The following is a 16,567-nucleotide window of genomic DNA, read 5'->3' on the forward strand; positions in this document are numbered from 1 at the left end:
GTGTGTCTTCCTTGAATTCTTGATGACATTTATTATTGTTCTTTTAAATTCCATGCCCTGGAGTCCAACTTGGTGATTCTAATTGGCAAAAATTTCTATAGCACTGATAAGCATCAGAGAGATTTCTTTGCTGTCAATTTCAACTTTTATAGTATTGAACTCAGAAAAGGCTCAGGATCTGTTTTAATTTGTCAATTTTTGTTTTGTGTCACAGGATATGTCTCCATCCTTCATGCCTTTGTGCCTTGTTCATTCATGCTGTTGACGTTTTTTTGCAATAAGATCTAGGCATGTGGGCTTCTTTTGTTAGATCTGTGTCTGAAATGAACAGAGAAGGTTGAGGCAGAAGTGCGGATGTGTAGGAGGGTTGGGCCTAAAGTTTAAAATGATTTGGGTGGAATTCAGTCAAGTAGACAAAGAGGAGAGGATTGGTGTGCAGAATGTGTGTCCTGTTCTAAGCCTGGAGCATGGGGTTAGATCTAACTGAATGGAGAAGTTAGCTATGTCAAGGGAAGGGTCTGTGGGTGCTAAGTATCAAACCCGGGTCCTCTGCAGCAAAAGCAACCAAAAGACATATTTCTGATGGATGAAAGTCTACAGCAGAAATGATGGAAACCTGGGTTCAGAGTTCACCTAGTGATAAAGCAGACGAGGTAATTCCAGGCTCAGAGTCTGAGCAAGTTACATGTTTATCTGTACTATATTCTTGCCCTGATCAAGGATTGCACTGTTTTGGATGTAGTTTGGTGTTCTGGATATTTCATTTTTGTGTTCTTTGTATATTCTAAACACTCTGTCACACAGACAGCAGGCAAAGACTTTTCATCTTTCTGTAGGCTGCTTCTTCACCCACACAGTGTACACACATTTTCTTTTACTTTAATTAGTTCCATTTGTTAGCTGTTGGTCTTCATTTTCTGTCCCTGAAAGTTGTACTACATTTCCTGGTTCTCCACTAAGTTTTTTGCAGGGTGAGGGATAAAGGTCAAATTTTGTTTTGTTTCTCTGCACGGACGTATCCAATTTACCCAGAACCATTCATCACAGGTCTTTTTCCCAAAGTATATTGCTCATTTATTTGTCAAATTTTAGGCAGTTGTAGGAATGTGGAATTAGATCTGGAACATTTCTGTACCATCAATCAGTTTGTCTGTTTTATGCCAGTAGATGCGGTTTTCATTTCTATAGACCTCTAAATCAGGAGTGTCAATACTTTTAGAAGTATTTTTATTGCTTAGTGTTGCTTTAGTTACTCCTGGCTCTGTTGTATTTCAATATGAATGTTGAGAAATGTCCTTTTCAGTTCCTTGGAGGAATGGTGCTAGAATTTTGTTGTGGATTACGCTGTCTCTGTGGATTGCCTTTGGTAATTAACCATTTTAACAACACATGTTCTCCCAGTCCATGAGCACAGGAGGTTTGTCCATCTCCTGGTGTGGCCTGTGATTCCTTTCTCTGGTATCTGCTGTGTAATCTTTCACTGCTTTAGACTGATTTGTGCCTTGGGTTTTGTGTCTTGTTTTCCTTTGAGGCTATTGAGATAAGGTTGTTTCTCTGTTTTTTCTTGGTTTTATTATTGTATATAAGGAGACTACAGTTTTACTGTATACATTGTTAATGTATATATGTTTTAATACAGCACTCTATTACTTTGATCAATACGTTTATCAGTATAGTTTCTGGTAAGGTCTTTTATACATAGAATCACGTCACCTGTAAAGAAAGATACTTTGACTTCTTGCTTTCCTCTTTGTATTTATTTCATCCCCTTCATTTGTCCTATTTCTCAAGCCATAATCATAGATACCATATTGAACAGAGTGGAAAGAGTGAACACTCTTGCCTTGCTCCAATTTTAGTGGAGATGATTCAGAGTTTGTACCATTTAGCATGATGCTGTGTGAGGTATTGCTGATCATTGTCTTTAATATGCTGAGGGGTGTGCCCCATCCCTAGATTCCCTATTATCACACTATCATCACAGAGTGACACTGGATTTCATCCAATGCCTTTTCTATGTGATACACCCTGTATAGACCCAAGGATAAAAACCACAGAATCATCTGATTAGGTGCAGAGTGTGCACAATGAAAGAACAGAGATAAACTCAAAGGACAAACACCTGCCTGGATCAGGAGGTAACTGTTTGGAGTGCTAGGCCTCTTCTCAGAGAATTTCTGAGTAAATCTAGACAGAGATCCTAGATAGGGCTATCTTTCCAGGAAACTTTCAGAGCTTCCTACCTAGGACACACAACAGGCTAATAGGAAGCAAGATCTGAGGATTCCCAGAACAACAAACTTCAATCAAAGAACAACGGGAACACATGTCCACAGGTCTGGAGATCTCTCAAGACAAATAGAATGTGGGCCAGCCGTTAGATCTTCTTTCTGGATGTCAGCTCCTCCCTTTCCCGCGTTTATTAGGTTTAGCAGTCATACCTCTCTATAAACCTAGCTGCACTCAGTCTTTGGGATTCTGCTTTCTCCTCAGCCTCCTAGGAGTTTCCAGTTCTCTCTCTTCTCTGTTCCCAGGCTGCAGCTACCATGAAGATGTTCTGCCTTCTGTTGCTGACATTCGGCCTTTTCTCCCCAATGGCCAGAGGTAAACACCATCACCTGTTAGAGCAACTCCCCATGGCTACAGAAACGCAGACTAAAGAGAGTTGGAGAATGCTGCTCTGTAGGTCCGAGGGAGAAGCAGGACAGCTTCCCTGGGTGCAGGGGCCTGCATTGATGATCTCAAAGTCTACAAACTATGCCACGGGCAGCACAGGTCTGAGCATGGCACAGATTCAGGGTTAGTCAAAGATAGCTCCAGCAGCTCATCACTTGTCTATGTCATGTGTGCAGGGACAATCCTGTGAGGAAGGAATTCGGCTTCACTGCCTTAATGCTCTGCACACTGAAAACCCAGATCCCTGTCCAGAGAGAGGCATCCATCATGTCTTGTTTAAGTGAAATGCCACCACTCCTCCCCCAAGGCCCTGTCAGCCTATCTTGGGACTAACCAACTGAACTGTAGTCAGGAGAAGATTTTATTGGGACATCCAAACCCATTTCCCAATGAGGAGATCTTCCCATATACAGGAACCCTGGACTCCTCTCACAACACAAGTTGTAATTGCTATGAATCAAAACTGTCCCTGAAGCAGAGATTTTATAACAGGGATCAAACACAGTTCAGTTTCTGCACTGTCGCACACTGTGTCTTGGACAAGTCATGTTTCTTGACCTTGTTACCTCATTACCAAAACAGGGGTCATTTAGGAGGAACTAGAGCTGACAAAAATCTATGAAAAATTTCATTTTTCTTTTCTGCTATTTATCACTTAGAGATCATTTATTTATTTATTTATTACCTTAGAGATTTACGTTATATTTATGTTTAAGTTTTTCTGTCTGAAGCCAGGATCAAAACTAATTATCAAGAAAACTTTTTGGGGTGCTGGTTGTGGCTCATTGGAGAGGTGATCATCTTACTGAATTGAAATGGTTAGAAACTAGTAAACATCCGTGTGTGCTGTGGAGAACAGTACATGCTGTTCAATTTATCTGGATGTGTAGTGTGTGTGTGTGTGTGTGGTGTGGTGTGTGTTGGTTTCACTGAGGTAAGTGTTGTAATTTCTTTCTAATGTTATGAAGTCAAGCTAACAGTATGGGTAGGAATAGCCACATTCTCTTATCTATATCCAGGGACATGGGTGTCAGAATTGCTACATTCGTCAGATAAATGGGGCTCTGGTTTTCTCTTTTGTTCTGTTCTAATTGGATTTTAATGATAGTGTAATGCTGCAAACTCAAAAGGAATTTGGCAGTGATCTTTGTCATTCTGTTTTATGGAATAATTTGAGGAACACTATTTGTGTATGATTTTAGCACTTCATGTCTTCCGTCCCTGTTCAATTTTCATGTTGTTCTTGTGCTTTTTTTTAAAAAAATAACACATTAAGTCCACTTAGTGCTGTCCGTAATCCCATCTATGTAAGGTCATCAACTAAGGCAAAATGCCTACAAAAGTCTACCTGCCTCCCCAGGGAAATGTGACATTCCCTTTTATAGCTCCTATTAACTGCCATTAACTCCTCATTTAGTGTGGAGCATATGGGGACCCTCCCTCTTATTTGCTAGAATTATTAGCTCTCATGATCTTACTGAAGCATTGTACAGTTAACCCCAGACTGTGTGAGTTCGTGTGTGTAATAGTCCTGTCCTGTCCAGGGCCCTCCTTCCACATGCTCTACTCTACATCCTCTAGGTCTTGCTTTGGGTCCTCTCCATCTTTCATGTCATGCCCCATGTGGGAGTGGCAGTTGGTAGGTGTCCATTCCATCTGTAACTGAGTACTCACGATTGTATTTTGAATAGTTATGAGTCTGCGTTAATTGCTAATCTCATCAATGAGATGCATCTTTGAGCACAGTTAAGAGCAACTCAAATCTGCAGATATAAATACTTGTAATGGAATAACAACATGATCAAAACAGCAACAGTGAATTCTCACCTAGGGCCCTATACTAAATGACCGTCTTGTTATTGATGGTTATGCCTACTACAGAGAAGCAAGCAAGGGCTCTGACTGCCAGGTTCTAAGAGGAACTCTTCAGTAATTGTGAAAACTGTCCTTCTATCAGTCAGACCCGTTACTACAGGAGACGTTGTCTCCCAGAGTGAGGACGGCCCATAGCAGGGCCTGTTCTGGCCTCCATAACAAATACCACGTCCTAGAGACCTTCTACAACAAACAGTTATTTAGTTTAGTTTTTCTCTTGTTTGTTTTTTATTTGTTTTTCATTTGTTCGTTCGTTTTAAACTCTTTACTTTTAATTTTCAAATTTGTAAGGTAAGAATAGAATCTAAAATTATATAGTTCATTTAGCCCATGTAAATCATTGATCAACAGGAATGGGACAGATAACCAATTAAAGTACAGGTTATAACTCTGTAAATATGATATTGGATTAAAAGAACATATCCAATTTATTCCGCAACTCCATGCTTTCAAATATGATTTTGAGAACAGTTGAAACAGAACAACAACTGGGTATGTGACCTTATCCACATGGATGACTCTAAATCTCTGTAGACCAGTGGTTCTCAGCCTTTCCAATGCTTCAAACCTTTAAAATACATTTCCTCAAGTTGTGGTGCCCCCCATAAAATTATTTTCATTGCTACACCATAACTGTAATTTTGTTACTGCTATGAATTGTAATGTGAATATCTGTGTTTCCCAGTGGTCTAAGGTGACCCCTGTGGGTGACCTCAGACTGAGAACCGCTGCTCCACATGGAACCTGGGGCCAGGTGGCAGTCATGATGTTGCCCTAACTTACAGCTTCAGTTCTCGGGTGACAGCACACAGTTGATTTCTCCTGTGTCTGCACTGCATTCTAATTCTTCCCATTGGGTCCCCTGTCTCCATGGATTAGGACATACAATAACAACTCTATTCAACTGTAACAACCTCTATAAAGGCCTTATCTCCAAACCTGGTCACATTCTGAGGAAATCTGGGCTAGGGCTCACTCGGGAATTTAGAGATAAGAACAGTGAGCATAGTGATTTCTGAAGAAACACACGATATAAAATTAAAAAGGAAAGATTTATTTTTGCTCAGAGTATCAAGGATTTGGATCCAAGCTGATCTGGCTCCATTTCATTGGCCCTCAACAGAGGCAGTACACCCTGGCTGTAGAGTGTGATGAATGGGGCTGTTAAGTCAGAATGAATACGATGCCGAAGAGATTAAACTAGGAGGGGGATGTGGCTGAGGTGTACCCACCAAAGACACACCAACATGGATTTGCTCCCTTCCACTAAGTTTTTGTCATCTCAGTGTATTAAAATTTGAAGCCCTGCCCCTAAACATCAATCAGTTAAGCCTCAGTACATGACACTGGGGTAGAGTCCAGTTCCAAACCACAGCAACTGAGCTACTACGCAGTTAAGGCTGGGGAAGTGGTGGTGTGAAGGTCACTTACCATGAAGTCTTGCAAAGGCTGTCCTCCACATTGGACTCAGTTGGAATTTATTTTGCCTTCTGCCCCCTTTGGCAGAAACTCTCTGTTAGAAAAATAACCAAATCTCTCCTCTCCTGAGTCATGGAAGAAGACATACAACTTATTCTTTTTCTCATCCTGTCCTGTGTTTTTTGGCTTCATAATGGCCATGCACAGGAAATGTATTCAATACTGAAAGCATAAGATTTAATGTGAAGCTCCACGACTTCAGTTCTGAACGCCTATTCTAACTATATAGAGCTCACTGAGTTGTGACGTTTCTGAAATAAGTTTAGTGCTTGGTGTCAAAATCCCTCGGTGAATAACCCACATGCTCAGATTGCCACAGTGGGCACTCCGTCACAAGCATACTGTGAAATGTCCTGCCTCCTTCCCTTCCATTAAACAGATTCTTCTTGTTTGAACTTAAGCTCCACATATCCTCAACTGTTATTTCTGCAGACTCCTTCGATGCTCTTCTTCCAGGCATGCATTGTGGCTACCCTGGATAAATGCTTCACATTGTATGTCTTCTTGTGTGTTCTGAAGAATGATATTTTATTGCCAAGCCATCTCTCTAGCCCCAAAGACCTTCTTTGTTTAGACAATTTTTTTCAGATATTGTTAAGTTATGGATGACCAGGATCTTGCTATATGGGGCATGCTGGTCTCAAACCCAGATTGCTCTGCCTCCCAAATGCTAGGATTGAAATTTTACACCACCATGCCACAACACAGGCTTCTAACATACAAAAGCTTAATTTACTCTATGCAGGAATAGGTACAGAGTGGGTATTTTATAGTTGTGATTTAGAAATGACATAGCTGACTTCCAGACAGAGACTATACATGGTGAAATCCACAAGTAAAAATAGTTCGGTTCTGCAGAAAATACTATTAAATACCCAACAATCCTAGATACTAAGTTTATTTATTATTCTATAGCTATACAAGGTTTGATTTTTGGTGTTAATGTAGTCCATGCAATGTTTGAGAATGTGCTTTTTCTAAAAGTTTAATTCTTACCTATGTGAAAATTCAGATTCAATGAAGTGGTCTCATTGTTGCCTTTTGATCCGGTATAGAGAAATATATATCCCCAGTTTTGGCGTATTGCTAGAGAAAATAGATTCAATTTTGCTGAAGTGCAAAACCACCGAGGCCACAGGGGTGCTCTGCTCACTGCAGTCCATCAGTCCAGGCTCATGAAATAGCCACCACCACGGGTGCTGCTGCCCAGTGCAAAAGGAAGAGCACCAAGGAGTTTCACAACAGCCGTTAGGAGCTTGAGTCTCAAGAAGAGTGTATCATTTCCATTAAAACACACTGGCTAGGATCATAGCTCTATGTATTCAGGCAAAAGATAAGACCATCATATTTTTTGTCAAGACAACAACGAGCCAGACCAATTTTTGAACAGCCTAATAGAAGAGAGACAGAGAGAAGAGGAAAGTACAATGATTGATAGCAAAGAGATGATAACTGGGAGATGGAGGTGTATGATGCTGATAGATATGGTTGTGGATATGAGTAAAGACAGAAGCATATGTCTGTATCTGCATATTTAACTTTGTTTACTTCCTACAGTGGCAATGTAGCTATATTTAGAACTAAAGTCTATTATACTGGTCGCTGCACACTCCACCACAACACAGCACCTAAAAAGACACAAGCTTTGATAGAAATATTATTCAGCATTTACTCATGGCTGTCGTTCTTTGGCTTTCTTGATTTTTGCACAGGATTCAGGCTCTCTCTATTCTCACCCTACTCTCTCCATGGCTTCCTATCTTCCTAGCCTAACGCACTGGGGCATAGGACAGTTGACACTCGTTATGTGCCTGTGTATGAGGTCACACACAGCACACCACACAGGGAAGGCACAGCGCTCGGCTGTCAGCAGCACACCACTTCTGTCACTCATTGTGTACCCCCTCATACTTGTTACACAGTAGGAAAGCTTTGACTGTCTAGAAGGGGCATTTCAGGAAGGTTGTGCAAGGAAGTGAATTACACTCACATTCTCAGAACATAGTCACGTGAGGTGTTTTCTCTGATTCAAGCATCATCACATGAAAATGAATCGAAGTTACAGGCATCATAGGCTTTCTGATGGACCAGGGAAAAAAATGAACAAACAAACAAAGTCAGGCTCCGGGGACTACATGGCCTCAGCCTCCACAAGTCACCTTTGTCTTTCTCATAAAAGCAGACACAGAAAGAGAGAGAGTAAGTGTGTTTATCTTCTCGTTGTCGTGTTCAACAACACTGAAATGTGGACTTCACACATGGTCAAACGAGCTGCCTCGTCTAATGTTCTTTGTAATAGTCTGTCAGTGATTGAATGGTTACCAGCTCAGGTCACACCTGAGCCATCAGGAAGTTAGTGTGGGTCTTCTGGACTGTTCCCCCCACTCTTGCTAGAGCCAATAAACGATAGTGTCTTTGTTCTCATGAAGTTTTATTTGTTTCTTTACCACGTCTTTCCCTTTTCTTACAGGGAGCAAGGACGATTCGAATTCGATTACTTGTCATTTACATGGTGGCACTTGCACAAATCTGTTAATGCCTGGATGCCTCCTCATCCTACCAGGACAATGCAAGAGTGGGTACAAATACTGCTGTGGTTCCACATCTGCTCCCTGACACAAACAGTTCCGCGTTAGAGTAGGCACCTGTTCTGGTTTCCCCATAATAAAGCCATCAAGATGGGTTATGAGTTTAGGAATAAATGTCAGCATGAAGAAATACCTCAATGATGTCTATTTTTAAAACTGGTCCTATGGGTTAACAGATCCAGCCTCATGGGCTGTTTTCCGTCGTCACTTAACCAGCAATGGTTCTAAATGTTTTTGTGTATCCGCATGGTCTTAGACCTTCTTTTAATGATTGTATTAACTGACGAGCTCAGGTCGTATCTTAAGGCTATCTTGGAGCACACTGGCTGAATGTTGGCGCTTGTGGCAGCGTTGCATTTACTTTCTCTGCAACCAGCTTTGCAATGGTTCTTCGTGTTCTACCAGTCTGTGCAGTTGGCCTCCTCTAGAGGGAGACTCTTCATGATATGAGACTCTTGTTTTTAGGATGGTAAATGTCTTTTCTCTTCACATCCATGCTGGTGAGGGTGGCTGATTTAGTGATGTTTAACTAGCATGTTACATGCAGTTGTGGGTGGGAGGGTTATTCGGTTTTGTTTTTGTGGATCTTGTTTAATACTGTTCATTAGCTCTCATGCCTGGTCAGCCAAAACAGACAAAAAGGAAAGAATCTTTAATTTTTAAGTAACTATAGAATAGATGACTCAGTTGGGTCTCTTTTTGGTTTGTTTGTTTTTGTTTTTAAAGAATGGTTAGGGATATGGGTGGAATTGATGGAGGCATGTTGCCTGATGTTGCAGTGATTGACTAAGTTGAGTCTCCTCACAACAAGCTGATGGGAGGACCACACTGCCAGCACCCCTCCCCTGGCACCAGAGCTCTCACTGCTGGCCCGCCTTGGATTCCAGCTGCCTCTGCCACCCTTAGAATTGCTGTGGCATATCAGAGCTCATCAAAGCAGTGGGTCGTTAGAGGAATTATCCCAAACCTCAAAGCAAAAAAAAAAAAAAAAAAAAACTATTTTTTTAATTAAAAAAAATTTTTTTGGGTGGGGGAAGTCCCTTCTCCTGCTTTTTGGACTTTTGCCTTTTAAAAACTTAAATGTCATTATTATCTCCCATTTTGTAGTTCATAGTAAGTGACCATACCATATTTTGCTAGTCTCCGCTGCATTGCATGACAGTAGCTGTGGTTTGTGTCTGGAATACATCCTGAAATCATGTACTGAAGACTTGATCCTTAATGAAGTGATGCTCAAGGTGTGACTTCTTATAGCTGATTGGATCAAGAGTATTTCAACCTCAAAGTACACTAATTCATCGAGGGATTCAGAAATTCATGTGCAATTGAGAGGAGATGGGGATTAGGAGGCATTTTTTGTCAAGTTAAGTGGCTATAATTATGTGTATCCATTTTGGGTCTTTGATTTTGGTCCAATGGTCTAAATGTCTGTTTGTGATCAGGGGTATATTGTGGCTCTATACTAGATCTGAAATGGAAATCCCTCCAGCATTGTTCTTTTTGTTCAGACTATCTGGCTATTTTGACTCATTTGTTGCTGTAGGAGGCCGCTTATTCTTTTCTCAGCCACCCAGAATCCCGAAATAACCACACAGGAAACTGTATTAATTACAGCACTGCTTGGCATAATAGCTTATGCTTATTTATTGCTCACTCTTATCTCTTAAAATAAGCCATTTTTATTCTTTTATATTTTACCAAGAGGCCTGTGCCTACCAGCAAGGTTTTGGCTGGCGGTTTGCATTTTTTTCCTCTGGCAGCTCCGTGGCGTCTCAGACTCTGCCTTCTTTCTCCAAGGATTCAGTTTAGTTTTTCCTGCCTACCTCTGATCTGTCCTGCTATAGGCCCAAAGCAGTTTCATTATTAATCAATGGTATTCACAGCATACAGAGGGGAATTCCACATCAATTTGTGGTTCAGTGAACCACAACTAAACAAACAAACCCCCAAACCCTTTAGAAAAGTTTTTCCTATCTCTGTGAAGAATGATGGGTGGATTTTTATTGGGACTGCCTTGAATATTTAAATATCTTTTGGTAAAATGGTCATTATCATAATATAATTCTACTAATCCATGTGCATGCGTTGTCCTTCTATTTTCTAGTATTTTTCTTTGCCTCTTGAGATGTACAGTGGTTTCACTGTAGAGGTCCTTTAGCTTCTTAACAATTTTTTCATTTTATTGAGAATAGATTTTTTTCCTCACGAAATATATACAGATAATGTTGCCCCCTCCCTCTACTTCTCCTTCGTCCCACTTGCCTCCCATCAGTATCCACTTCCTTTCTGTCTCTCAGAAAACAAACAGGTTCCTAAGGGACAATAAAATATAATAATAATAATAATGGTAGTAATAAATATAATACTATATTATAAAACAAGAACTAACACATTGAACTTGGACAGAACAAACAGAAGAAAAAGAACCAAAGAGAAGTCACAGGAAACAGAGAACCTTCCTCTTGGTGGCCATGTCACAGGAGCAGCAGACGGCAAGGGAGACAGAAGGTGTCAGTCTGCCAGGAGGAAAACTCTCTGATGGGTGAACCTTGTTAAACAAGGCTACAAGGCTACAGTCTCTGGAATGTCTTTTGCTTCTGTGACATCTTTACACATTGCAGCTGCAATCTTTCCCCGGCATCTGGCATAGTGTGAGTGGATGTGGGGAGACCCCCACTGCATGTAATGTGCTGTGTTTAATCTCACGGAAACATCCCAATTCACTGGGCATTCTTATCTGTTGATTGTCAAGATTATTACTCCCTAAACTGTGTTGTCTAATTCACAATAATAGTGATACTTTATACAGAATTTTGATAAATAAAAGAAATACAGGGAACGACCACACAGTCAGGGCCTGCAAAGTTCCCCTAAGCTGTTGTTTTAGATCACAGTTCAAATTAATGATTAAACATGAGGCAGACGGGCTCAAACTCCTTTAATTTTGTCGCTGAGAAATGTATTCACCACTAGTTGAAATAAAGCTTCAAAGTAGCTTCAGGTTAGAGTGGCACCTTCCTAACAGCTTTTAACATATACCCAGAGACACAATTTACAGTTCCCAAGGATGCAGAGCTGAGCGGTCCGATGTGTTAGCTAGGGGTGTAAACACAAAACAGCCCAGTCATTGCTAGGTGGAGGTTGATTAATTCCTCTATCCATACCTGACCTCAATTGCTGCTGTGGGTGTGTTCCGTGAAGATTCAAATTCAGCCCACTGACTGTTTCTGACGAGTCAGGGCTGCAGAGAACAGTCTGACTTTTAGCTCCAAAAGCAGGGCTATAGGTTTCTTTTCATAATCAGGAATCACAGACAGGGCAAAAGGTACATCTTAAGAATTAAAGAGTTATAGTGCCACAATACCTTCGGGGTGTGCCAACTGACCTATAGCTAAGATTTGCGATATATCAGGAATGTAGATTTGAGCCTAAATTAGAGACCTACAGCTAAGAGATTTACGGTACATTAGGAATGTCGATTGAGCCTGAATTAGATGATTTACAACATCTCAGGTGTCTCTAATCTGTCTAACTTGAGACTTGGCACCCTCTGGACACCTCTAGGATTCAAAGAAAAGCAAGAATTTACCACTCCTGATTACACAATGTTAGTTCAAAATGTTGATGTAGTCATGGGTTTGTTTAAATTGCCTTTCCCCTTCCTGGGAGATGTAGGGCAAAAGGTTGAAGTGGCTAACATGCTTTTAACTATAATCATTCACTTGAGAAGTGGAAGGTAACCTTTTGGGGGCTCCTGCATTGCCTGAAATATTTTGATGGGGTATAAAAGCTGTAAGGGAAAGTAGAGAGTCAGCAAGAGAAGGAGCTAACACGGGCTAGAAGGAAAACATCAAGAATGAGAGAGTTAGAAGGAAAACATCGAGTTAGAAAGAAAGGTAGAAAGAGTGTTAGAAAGAAAACATTAAGAATGGGAAAAGGAAAAAGAGTATTCAAAAGAACGGTGAAGAATAAAGAAAAGAACCATCAAGAGAGTGTGTGAATGTCTCTTTCCCCGGATTCCTCAGGGAGAAAAGTCTCAGTTCTGGCCGATGCTGTGGATTTTCCCTTCTAGTCCCATGAAGCCTGGAGGCTGCTCCCCCAGACTGCGGGACTCTACCTTTTGGTTAGGTTTATTTCTCGATGTTTTGTTTCCTTTGAAGCTCTTGTGACTGGGAGTGCATTCATAATCTCCTCGGCGTATTTGTTGGTGGTGTATAGAAAACCTACTGATTTGTGCTATTTCATTTTGTATCTTTCCAAGTTACTGAGCTTACTTAATGTATAGAAACTTTATGGCATAGTTCTTGTGATCTTTAATATGTAGCTTCACGTAATCAACAAATTGAGATCATTTGACTTCTTTATTTATTTGTATTTTTAAATTTTCTTCTCTTGCCTTATTGCTCCAGACAGTGCTTCAAGCACATTATTTAAATAGAGTAGGGACAGTGCACATCTCTGTCTCATTCGTGACTTCAGTAAGACGGCTTCCAGCTTTCTCCATTCTTGGTGATGTTGTCTGTGAGTTTCTTATAGACAGCTTTTATTATGTTGAGGTGTGTTCTCTCTAGTCCTGTTATATCCAGGACTTTTATCACGAAGATATGCTAGGTGTTTTTCAAAAACATTTTCTGCATCTGTTGAGATGATCATGTGATTTTTGTCTTTAAGTCCGTTTGTGTGATTTATAACACTTATTGACTTTATATGGTGAATTATTCCTGCATCTCAGGGATAAAGCCTGTTTGATCATGATGAATAGCTTTTTTGATGTAGATCTGTATTCCACTTGCAAGTTTTTTTATTAAACACTTTGGTTTATGTTCATCTGGAATATTGGCTTGTACTTCTCTTCCCTTTTCTTCTCTCTTTTCTCCTTCCTTTCTTTCTTTCCTTCCTTCCTTCCTTCCTTCCTTCCTTCCTTCCTTCCTTCCTTTCGGTGTGTGTGTATGTGTCTGTGTGTGTTTCTGTGAGTATTTTGAATATTAGAATGACACTGGCTTCTTAGAAGGAGTTTGGGAGTGCTCCTTCTATTTTGATTTTCTTTCTTCATTTTTTAGTAGTTTAAGATAAATTGGCTGAACATTTGCTTAAGTGTCTTTCAGCCATTTTAGATTCCTCTGTTGAGAGTTTTCTGTTTAGGTCTGTACTCCATTTTTTTTATTGGATTATGTGTTCTTTTGATGACCAATTTCTTGAGTTCTTTGTGTATTTTGGAGATGAGATCTCTGTCTGATGTGGGGTTAGTGAAGATCTTTTCCCATTCTGTAGGCTATTGTCTTGTTGACCACATCCTTTACTTTACAGAAGATTTTCAGTTTCAGGAGGTTCATTCATTAATTGTTTCTCTCAGTGTCTGTGCTGCTAGGGTTATATTTAGGAAGTGGTATCCTGTGCCAATGAGTTCAAGTGCACTTCCCACTTTCTTTTCTATAAGGTTCAGTGTGGCTGAACTCCTTATGTTGAGGTCTTTGATTCATTTGGACTTGAGTTTTGTGCATGGTGATAGATATGGGTCTATTTTCATTCTTCTACATGTTGATATCCTGTTATGTCAGCACTATTTGTCAAATATGCTTTCATTTTTTCCATTTGATGTTTTTTGCTTCTTCGTCAAAAATCAGGTGTTCGAAGGAGTGTGGATTAATATCCGGGTCTTCTATTCGGTTCCATTGGTCCTCCTGTCTGTTCTTATGCCAATACCAGGCTGCTTTCAGTATTGTAGCTCTGTAGTAGAGATTGAAGACAGGGATTGTGATGCCTCCAGAAGTTCCTTTTCAACATCCTTAGTCATCAGAGAAATGCAAATCAAAACAACTCTGAGATTCCATCTTACACCTGTAAGAATGGCCAAGATCAAAAACACTAATGACAACTTATGCTGGAGAAGTTGTAGGGAAAAGGAAACACTTCTTCATTGCTGGTGGAAATCAAACTGGTACAGCCCCTTTGGATGTCAGTGTGGTGATTTCTCAGAAAATTAGGAAACGACCTTCCTCAAGACCCAGTAATACCACTTTTGGTATCCAAAGGATACTCAATCGTGCCACAAGGACATGTACTCAACTATGTTCATAGCAGCTTTGTTTGTCATAGCCAGAACCTGGAAACAACCTAAATGTCCCTTGACTGAAGAATGGATGAGGAAAATGTACATTTACACAATGGAGTACTACACAGCAGAAAAAAATAATGACAAGTTGAATTTTGTAGGAAAAAATGGATGGAGCTAGAAAACATTATTTTGAGTGAGGTAACCCAGACACAGAAAGACAATTTTCACATGTACTTACTCATAGGTGGTTTTTAATCATAAAGCAAAGAAATCCAGCCTAGAAACCACAATCCCAGAGAACTTAGACAACAAGGACACAAAATGAGACTTACATAGAACTAACATGGGAACTAACTACATGGGAAGTAGAAAAAGACAAGATCTCCTGAGTAAATTAGGAGCATGGGGACCTTGGTGAAGGGTTGAAGGGGGAGGGGAGAGGCATTGAGGGGAGCAAAGAAAAATGTAGAGCTCAATAAAAATCAATAAAGAAAAAGATAGATTGACTGTAGATTCTTTTTAAAAGACTTATATGATTCTGCTGTGAATCCATTTTGCCCTAGACTTTTATTTTAGTTGGAAGTCTAAATTTTCATTGAAAATTTGCCTATAGTTTTACCTCAACTCAACACAAGCTAGAGTTGTTTTGGATGAGGGAACCTCATGGGGGGGGGGAAGTGCCTTCAACATATTGGCCCTTGGGCAAGCCTGTAGTGCATAAATTTTCTTGATTGATGGTTGGTGTAGAAGACCCAGATCACTCTGGGTGATGCCATCCCCAGACTCGTGTTTCTGGGTGCTATTAGGAAGCAGGAAGAACAATTCATGGGGAACGAGCTAATAAATGACATTTTCCATGGCATCTGTATTAGTTTCTGCCTCCTGGTTTCTGCTCTTCTTGAGTTCTTACCCTGACTTCTCTGGATGATGGGCTATGAGCCATAAGAGTAAACAATCCCTTTTCTCACCAAGTTACTTCTAGTCATGGTGTTTTATCAGAGCAATAGAAACCTCAGACAGGACCCTATTTAATCTCTCCTTTTGTCATGAGTTTGTTTATTTTGTTTATCTCTTCTTAGTTTAATTTCAGTCGTTTGGTTAAGTCTAGAAATGCATTCATTTCTTTTAGACACTCCAGCCTTATGGAGTACAGGCTTTAATTAATCACTCTGAATAAGAATTATTGTTTTCATATATTAGGGGTAACTGTCCTCTGTTTTATTTATAGAACATCCCCTTGCCTCACTTACCTCTGAACATACCAGTTCATACTGTAACAAGGACGCTTCCTATTTGGTGGCCTGTTATTTCAAAATCAATAAAAGATAAAAAGTATTTATATTGATATGTGTTTAAGGAGAAAATGTAGAAGCTTAATGAATAGCATTTTATATGAATTATAGAACAGTGTACTGGACTCCCAGTGAATTTCAGACAAAACAACTTATATAGTGCTTGAAAAATCTCTTGATAAAAGAGGAAATCAAGTCTTCCAGAGGAAGAACCCCATATACTGAACGATTTCACCGTTTATCTTTCTCCCTTCATTACATACTACCACACTATCATATTCCATGAGCTGCTTTTATGAGCTGGCTGTTATCAAAACAATCAGGCCATTAAGCTAGCTGTACATAAAGCAGACCATCAGCAGCAGAAGGATGCTCAGGCCTCAGCAGGGTATCTTACAGCACACGAGTTCTCAATGTCATGGGTCCTCTCTCCTGCCACTTGTGATTTCTCCTCAGGGTACAATGAACCTAGATAAGTGAGACAAGACCTTAGATGCACGTAGTTCAAACCACTGTGTGTAGGTTACTCAGAATGCCTGGTTCCAGTTTCCCTTGGAACTAGTCCCTCCCTCTTCTCAGCCCTTTTCTGCAGGGGGTGAATT

General features: G+C 40.2%; 1 long non-coding RNA gene across 1 annotated transcript; it reads left to right on the forward strand.

The window, feature by feature from the left end:
• The first annotated feature begins 2,471 nt into the window (after positions 1 to 2,471).
• Positions 2,472 to 8,750, forward strand: LOC146890548 (uncharacterized). Its single transcript, XR_014998619.1, has 2 exons — positions 2,472 to 2,604; positions 8,501 to 8,750. It is a non-coding gene; the product is annotated as an uncharacterized LOC146890548 (long non-coding RNA).
• The last annotated feature ends 7,817 nt before the right edge of the window (positions 8,751 to 16,567 follow it).

Source organism: Myodes glareolus, chromosome 23 (genome assembly GCF_982192425.1).
Source record: "Myodes glareolus chromosome 23, mMyoGla1.1, whole genome shotgun sequence".
NCBI classification, from domain to species: Eukaryota; Metazoa; Chordata; class Mammalia; order Rodentia; family Cricetidae; genus Myodes; species Myodes glareolus.